The sequence below is a fragment of the Lissotriton vulgaris genome, chromosome 7 (genome assembly GCF_964263255.1).
Source record: "Lissotriton vulgaris chromosome 7, aLisVul1.2, whole genome shotgun sequence".
Taxonomy (NCBI): Eukaryota; Metazoa; Chordata; class Amphibia; order Caudata; family Salamandridae; genus Lissotriton; species Lissotriton vulgaris.
The window spans coordinates 1,669,026,224-1,669,033,853 of NC_141695.1; the positions used below are offsets into that span (position 1 = coordinate 1,669,026,224).

Sequence of the window (7,630 nt, forward strand, 5' to 3'; positions counted from 1 at the left end):
TAGGTCTCGCATTATTAAAGTTTGAGCTTTTGGCATTGCTAAATAACAATGCCTTTTATTTTCTTTTTAAAAACATAAATAAAAGGCATTGTAATTTACAATGCCAACAGCATAAACGTGCGTCACTGCGAGACCTATTGCATTGCAAATGCTTGTTTAATCTGTGGTTGGTTTCAGTACAGGCTACATTAAAAGTGTTTGTAAAGCTCATTCACTCTGGTGCAGCAACCCTGAAATAACAGATGTGTAGGGTTATCCATTTCAATGGACCTGTGAAGGGTGGAAGACTGGCTGAACCCCCTAGTATTCAATCCTGGGCCACTGTGTTAAACAGTTAACTGGAGCAGATACATCAGTCCACCTACACATCAATGGCCTGGACAAAGCTCCCATTACACCAAATTCTCTCAGGACATGCTACAGCATAAGAAATCCTTCATCAACACTGATCATACAGCTGGCACACTTGAAAGTCTTTAGTATAGTTCACGCTGCAGGTCCTGACCACCATACTGTCCAAACAGCATAACATCCGTCTGAAAGGATAGCGTGCTTTCCTTCCTTTCTCCCATATCCACATGATATGGAGTGATTGATGCAACTGGTATATTTAGTACAGGAATTAACCTACCTAAAGTTTTATGGTTTTGGGTCCAAGGCCCCCCAAAAGCTGCACACCTGTGAAGTAAATAATAAATGCTATTGATAGACTAAGCATATAAAGCTTATTTCTTTGTTCATCACCCTGCTGGGCAACGCACTCCAACAGTCACTCAACCCAAAATGCTTACCACATTGGATCTCAACTAACTCTCCCCCTTCCATCTAGCTCCCTGCGGTGTAGCGAGCCACCTGTCTGAAAATGTGTTTTATCCTGCCCATCAGTGGGTAGGAGGCGCTATACAATTAATTACAAGGAGCATGTCCTCGCATCCCTAAAAAGGATCCTTCGCCGTTAAAGCCAGTCGTCAAGTATTCTGCTGCAGGTACAACACTTAAAATCATAGACAGCACTCACCAGGCAGGGCAGGGGGTTGTTCTAACGCAAATCAGATCTGTAACCAGGCCCAAGCACATCTTCAACTCCAAGATCAAGCATCTTCAGTACAGATAAATTAGTCGGGAAGCTCTCACTGCTCCTGGTTGGTAGAACTTGCAGCAGTCAGTAGCACGAAAGGTTCCGTAGTCTGGTCTTCTTTCCTTTGATGATCACTTAGTTTGTGTTGAAGTTGTAGTCAGAAGGGGAGGGAACACAAAACTCCACGTGCTCCAGCGACTAGAGTCAAGTAAAAGAGCATCTACTAAGGTCCGCAAAGCCAGGTAACAGGACTTATATGACCTGTTCTGCAGTATTTTGCATTAGTTGCAACCATAAAGTTAAATAGGTTAAAAGCCTGTGTTATGTAAAGCTTCGGCCCCTTGGTGCTAAAATATGCGTTGGTTGACATGTTGGCAGATTCCTCTACCAGATGCATTAATCATCTAGACTGGAAGCTATTGTTGCGTGGTCCACTGTGAACCGGACAAACAAGTCCGTAAATTGAGTATTTCCTGAAGCATACGAAGAAAGAAAAACATATGGCAGAGGTCTTATTAATCTTATGTGAGTGTGTCGACTGCTTAGGTATACATATCGTAAAGTGCTAGCAGCTGTTACAGGGATTGGAGAGGTACCTAGACCCCACGGTCACTTGATTAAGGAGTAGGAGGTACCGTACGCTAAAAATAACAAGCACTGGCGTTGCCAATAGGTCTCGCAGTAGGAAAGTTGGAGCTATTACAATTGCAAATAACAATGCCTTTTATTTTTATTTTGCATGTTAAAAACATAAAGGGCTTTGTCATTTACAAAACCAATATCTCCAACTTTCCTACTGCGAGACCTATTGTGCACTGCACAGTGTGTGTGAGTGGCGCTGCGTGCGCCAGTGGCGTTGCATGGTTGAGTGGCGTTGCATGTGTCAGAGGCTAAATGTAGCACAGGGAGACCTCCAGCGGTAAGACAATCAAAAACAACTTAGAAAACATTTCACAGTATGAAAAGATCAAACTCATGAATGAGCGTGATACACCTCAGCTAAAAATCATGATAAATAACAACACACATTAGAAGTGAAACTGCAAGTACAGAAGGACCAGCTTTGCTTGTTTAAAACTCCCACTTCAGGCAGATGAGTGTAATGTGTAAAGCGTCTTGTGAACATGAGCAGATCGTGGAGTCTGAGAATGGCAACCGAAGCAAATACAAACAAGAGGAATGACTGAGGCACATTGGTGTGAAGCACATCAAAGGGCTTCTCCTCCCCTAATTAGGTGAGGAGAAGCTGTTTCGGGAAACTGAAAGTACGGCCGGCCTGCGGCCGGCCATGAATAATTAGGGGAGGAGAAGCCCTTTGATGTGCTGGGCTGGCTGGCCCTGAATGCGCGTGCATGTTATCACGTGGTTCATGTGAACAGCATGAAAACCGCGGGGCTGAAAGCCCTTTGGTTTGACGATGTTTTTGCCACTTGAATTCTCGATGCGCTTGCGCACAAATCGATAGGTCGCGAGACCTAAAAACTAGTCTTAGCAACATTGGTTTGACCGGTGTTTACTCACCCTGACGTTCGCTGCAGATAGATAATGTGGTATGCTAATCTGTATAGGTTGAAGTTTACTATCCAGTTTTAGAATTATTCGAGGTCTCCCTACGCCAGGAGAATCTGAAAAATCGTACTCTGGAAGTCAAAGAGGCGGTGTATAAATTAAACAAGGTTGGGACCAAAAATGAGCAATAAGTAATGCCTAGGGCTTTAGATTGGATGATAAAACAGGGGGGCTGTCTCTCATAGGAGTGTGGCAGTTACGGCTCCGTTGTGTATATAATACTGAAAATGTGTCTATTCTTGTGGGTGAGGTTGTGCTAAGTCTAGAGCTACCAACTTTCGAGCTCCGAGAGCAGGTTTTAGCCTCACGTCGGCTCATCATGTGATTCAACAAATTAATATATGTCCTTGTGTTCAGTGCTTTAAATGGGCCTGTACTGTCCAGTATGGTTTTATTTTGAGAGGGAGAATACCATTCTATTTTGAGAGTACCAGGGGACAAATTCTATAAAAAGAAATGGGGGGACTGACAATGTGCAAATGACCTCATGACGTCATATGCGGAATGTGTCCCGGTGTCTGAAAATTACACCAGGACATGTTCAGCATATTTCTGTGGGGCCCAGCTTCTAGGCAGGGGGGATGGCGTCCACCCTGTGAAAAAAGTGGGGGACGCCGTGTACCTGCGCGTACCCCCAACACTTCTCCGAAACAAGCAGGTACTGTGGTAGAGTACCTGCACTTTTATTTTTCCATTCCAAGCACTGATTGTGCTATGTAACTGGTGCTCATGTACAGCGCTCCAAGCATGAACTGTATAAAACTGAAAAACTAGTTTCTTTGAAGTCATATTAAAAATAGTGACGGATAGTAGTGGCTGTCAACAGGTCATCCACTGCATTCAAGAGGCTAAACACACGTGACCATTCTGTCTTAGCCTATATCTGCTCTGACACTTCACTTAGGACCTCTGGCAGTGACCTCTTAGTTCTTCTCTTATCTCTCTTGCCATACATATCTCGTTCAAGTCTATAAAAGGACTAGACCTATTGGTATTTACCATGATATTCACCTTGTTGGGGCCCCTAGACTAATTGCTCCTACCGTCACCACAAGTGGGATTCTCCTTTTTACAGAACCACAAGTATGACCTTTTACTTTACAGCTATCTCATGTTTAAAAGGCCCAGAAGAGTAACATTTGAGAGAATGATTTGCTGCCCTGGGGTGCTGATGGGCAGTCTTTTGCTTTGAGGGAAACCGTGTCTACATTGTGACTAAACCAAATATAAATAGTTTTTTTTAGTTATTTAACAACATGAAGCTAAGATATCTGGGTTTGTTGTAGGAAAAGTAGCCAAATAAAATGCCGCTAAATTTCCATTTCTGTGCCGCTAAATTTCTATTTTTGTGCCGCTAAATTTGCCAATCCATGCCACGATATATCCTGGGGGGTCTGAGTCATTCAAGTAAGCTAATCCAGCTTCTCATCCTCCTGGGCAGGCCTACCATGTCCTAGCATTGGTCCCAGTCTGGGGATTTGGTGGGCAAGGTAGCAGCATGTTGGCTCATAGTTAAACATGCACAGCAGCCTGTGTGACAAAACTTTTAACTCCAGCAATGCAGGCTCCGCCTTCAGAAGAGAGTAAACAGAGCAAGAGTAACATCTATTAGGTATAGCACTAGAAACGCCAGGGTGATATGTAAAAATTAATAATGGCAGAAACCCAGGATCAATTAAAGTGTGAGGTTTAAAAATCTGAATTTTCAAAACGCAACCAGCGCGTGGCACAGCAAGATTAAATACAGATATAGTGGACTGCACAGTTGGTGTAATAGTGACAGGGGGGTCTGGGAACACCCACCCCTGCACCATACCATGTGAAGTTAGCAGAGCAGATCATATCACCTGCACATAAAATGGATGATATCTTGTAGGACCTGCCTTGCCTTTTTAGGTCTCGCACCTGGCGATTACAGCGCGAAGTTAGTTTCAGCCTCAACCAAACAAGGGGAACTAAGACCTGAGGTCACCAAGCATGGGCTTCTACTTCAAGCTTGCAGATTGGCACCAATCAGAGGATTGCGTTAACGCACAGGAGAAAGAATCTAAGCCTGAACATTTGTGGCTTGAATTAAGCTACACCAATGCTGTGCATGACCTGTACTTAAAGGAGGGAAATGGGACCAGTCTGACTTAGTATAAGACCAGAAACGAGTAAAGGGGTTTTGATGCTCTGTTCTCCTGCATTTATTGTCAAGGATGGTGGCCATCATGACGTGACTTGTTCCTCATCCGAGCCCACTTCAGAACGTGTGGACTTTCATAGAAACAGTCCCCATAGAAGCAGATGCCAATTAAAAGCCTCACTATCCAATGCCTAGATACATAGTAAATGAGGCTACAGTACCTTGGGTTTCAACTGCAAAGGTGCTCTAATGGTATTAAGTATCCCGTTCCCTGTGCATTCTCATCATGCAAGAGGATACCAGATAACACTTAGAAACTCTGGCATTTTAATTCCTCAACCAAATGTCCACTGTCAGCCCAGGAACCTACTGGTACAGATTGTGGGCGGATTGCAGTAGTAGAGAAACTGAAGAATGAGAGAGTGCCCCCCTCCTCCACACACACAACAAAGCAAATAGGCATGGCTACCATAGAGTCGACTCTACACTAATGTTTTTGAAAAGCGTGCAGCAGCGAGATAACTGCTTACTTTCGGTAAATAAAGAAAGCAAGAAAAAAAAACATTACTGATGATTCAGTGTACTTTTGAGATGCAAAATAGACACCCGTGCCCTGCTGTGGCAACACGCGAGGGCAGTTGGACTGGTACACCAGAAGCCAATAGCATTAGGTGCGACAAAAATACTTCGAGAGGCGGAGTCAAGGCCCAATATTTCTACTGTCAGGAATCGGCAACAATAGGTCAAGCAGACATACACGTTTGAGGCAGACCGGAAGCGTATGGGCTCCTAAAACAGCGAGCACACAATTAGGGATGTGTGGGAAGAATGTGTGCTTGAACGGAGAGTTGATATTTTATTCATTGAATGCATTTTTATAAAGCGCGGACTTCACCCGAAGGGGTCAGAGCACTGTACAATAGAATCAGTTACGTTACATGAGAGAACTGTTACAGGAATGAAACCAACAATTATAGCATGCCATAGAATCAAAGCGACGCAGGTAAAAGGCACACAATCTCAAGTAAAGACTGTACAAGCAAAAAATATGTATACACGACATATTTTACAATGACTAAAAGAACTTCCTGGCGAAAAATAGCAGGCCACAGAATCAAAAGAACGCAGGCAAAAGGAACACAATATCAAACGCAGCAAGCACAGGATGTACAAACAAAATTATAAATATATGCGACAAATTTACAATGTCTAGAGAACTTAATCCCTCGAAGCGATTACAAGCCCCCTAAAAACAATACAGTGGAGGGTCTTTAGGGGTAAGCACGTGAACATTTAGATGCACGTGTCATGCACGGAAGCAAATCCACATAACCACCTATTCCTCCATCTTCTGCACTGCGAAGAAAGACCACTTCGGGTTATCCGCGGACTCACAAAAAACACAAGCGCGACCGCCCAATCTGGACTCCCTCCGACTGATTCCTGTACAGTGGACGTTGCCACAGCACCCCTCACTCACCTCGAAACCAGCGCTGAAACTCACGACGTCTGTACCAGTCTCACCGTGATCCAGGAGCCTCCTCGCACGGTCAGACGCTCGGTTTTCGCTGGTCAGCTACAGAAATTCTGCGCCGGTTAAATTTGAAGTTCTGACTGCATCACAGCCGTCCAATCGCTGCGCGCTCAGTCACCATTGGGTGGTGTCTCTCGCTAGCATCCTTGGAAATTGTAGTTTACCTATCACGCTGCCTGGGCTTGTGGCGTCACAGCGAAACTACAAATCCCAAGACAGAACGGGACGGAAAGCTTCCACCCCGGCTGGTAGAGGCGATTTCAATAGTTTTGAAAACAGGAGAATATATTCACGAATTGATACAAAATGGCAAAACATCAAAGAAAACCTACGCTATTCACTGCGCTTATTACAAGTAGGAGAAATACGAAATCCACGTTTCAAAAGAAGGACTGTATAAAGTGCGTAGGAAACATTCAATTTCGGTGGAGGGAGTGGTAGGATGTTTAGACACATTTGGGATTTATTTATTTATAGAAGTTTTGTATAGCGCTAGCTGGAACCGGGGGTATCAGAGCGCTTCACAGAACAAGCATTTACAATGCAATGGTCTCGGCAATATTATAGGTAGAGCTATTGGCATTGCTTATTATTTATTTATTTATTTTTTTATCCCTAAGTAAATGTTATTGTGATTTCTATTGTCAATAGCTTAAGTGTTTGCATATGTGTTACATATTGCATTAGACATATTGCATTAGCAGAGAGAGAGTGATGTAGCGAGATCGAGAGGTATTGAAATAGAGAGTGAGTGATGTAGTGAGAGTGAGGTAGATAGAGAGTGAGGTAGTGATGGAGAGTGATGTTGTGAGGTAGTGAGATAGAGAAAGATTGATGTATTGAAAGAGAGAGTGAAGTAGTGTGTGTTAGTGATGTTGTGAGGTATTAAGATAGAAACAGAGTGATGTAGTGAGATAGTGAGGTAGTGAAAGAGAGAGTGTAAGTGACTTAGTGTATTTGAGAGTGAGGTTGTGAGATAGAGTGAATTAGTAATTTAGAAAGAGAGAGTGAAGTTGTCAAATATTCTACATACCCGTATGTAAACATGCATATGTATAATTGTTGCTACAGAGTCTTTGATAGTGACTTTTTATTTAACATTAAACATTAAGATGCATTTTCGATGGGAAATGGCTTTGTAAATATACCTTGGGTGCCTTTTGAGAACTCTACGTGGAATTCTGCTTTTGTTTGACATGTCCAGTTTGGTTTCTTCATTTCAAATTTCATATAGATCGATCAAAGGAAGGCTAAATTATTCGGGGTGAAGTAAAAAAGTAATATTTTACGTTTCAGATTCCATAGGATGTTTTCCTCGTAA

General features: G+C 43.1%; 1 protein-coding gene across 5 annotated transcripts in view; it reads right to left on the minus strand.

The window, feature by feature from the left end:
- The window catches only part of LOC147706257 (targeting protein for Xklp2-A-like), a 118,978-nt gene extending 112,557 nt beyond the window's left edge, over window positions 1-6,421 (minus strand). For 2 of the 5 annotated variants that reach the window (XM_086932695.1, XM_086932692.1), the window contains exon 1: window positions 6,256-6,390. The gene's annotated coding sequence lies outside the window, so the exon portion shown is untranslated. Of the gene's footprint in view, window positions 1-1,018; window positions 1,038-6,255 lie in introns of those variants that run through there. The other 3 variants (XM_086932690.1, XM_086932693.1, XM_086932691.1) reach the window with 3 other exon arrangements.
- Window positions 6,422-7,630: the final 1,209 nt, after the last annotated feature.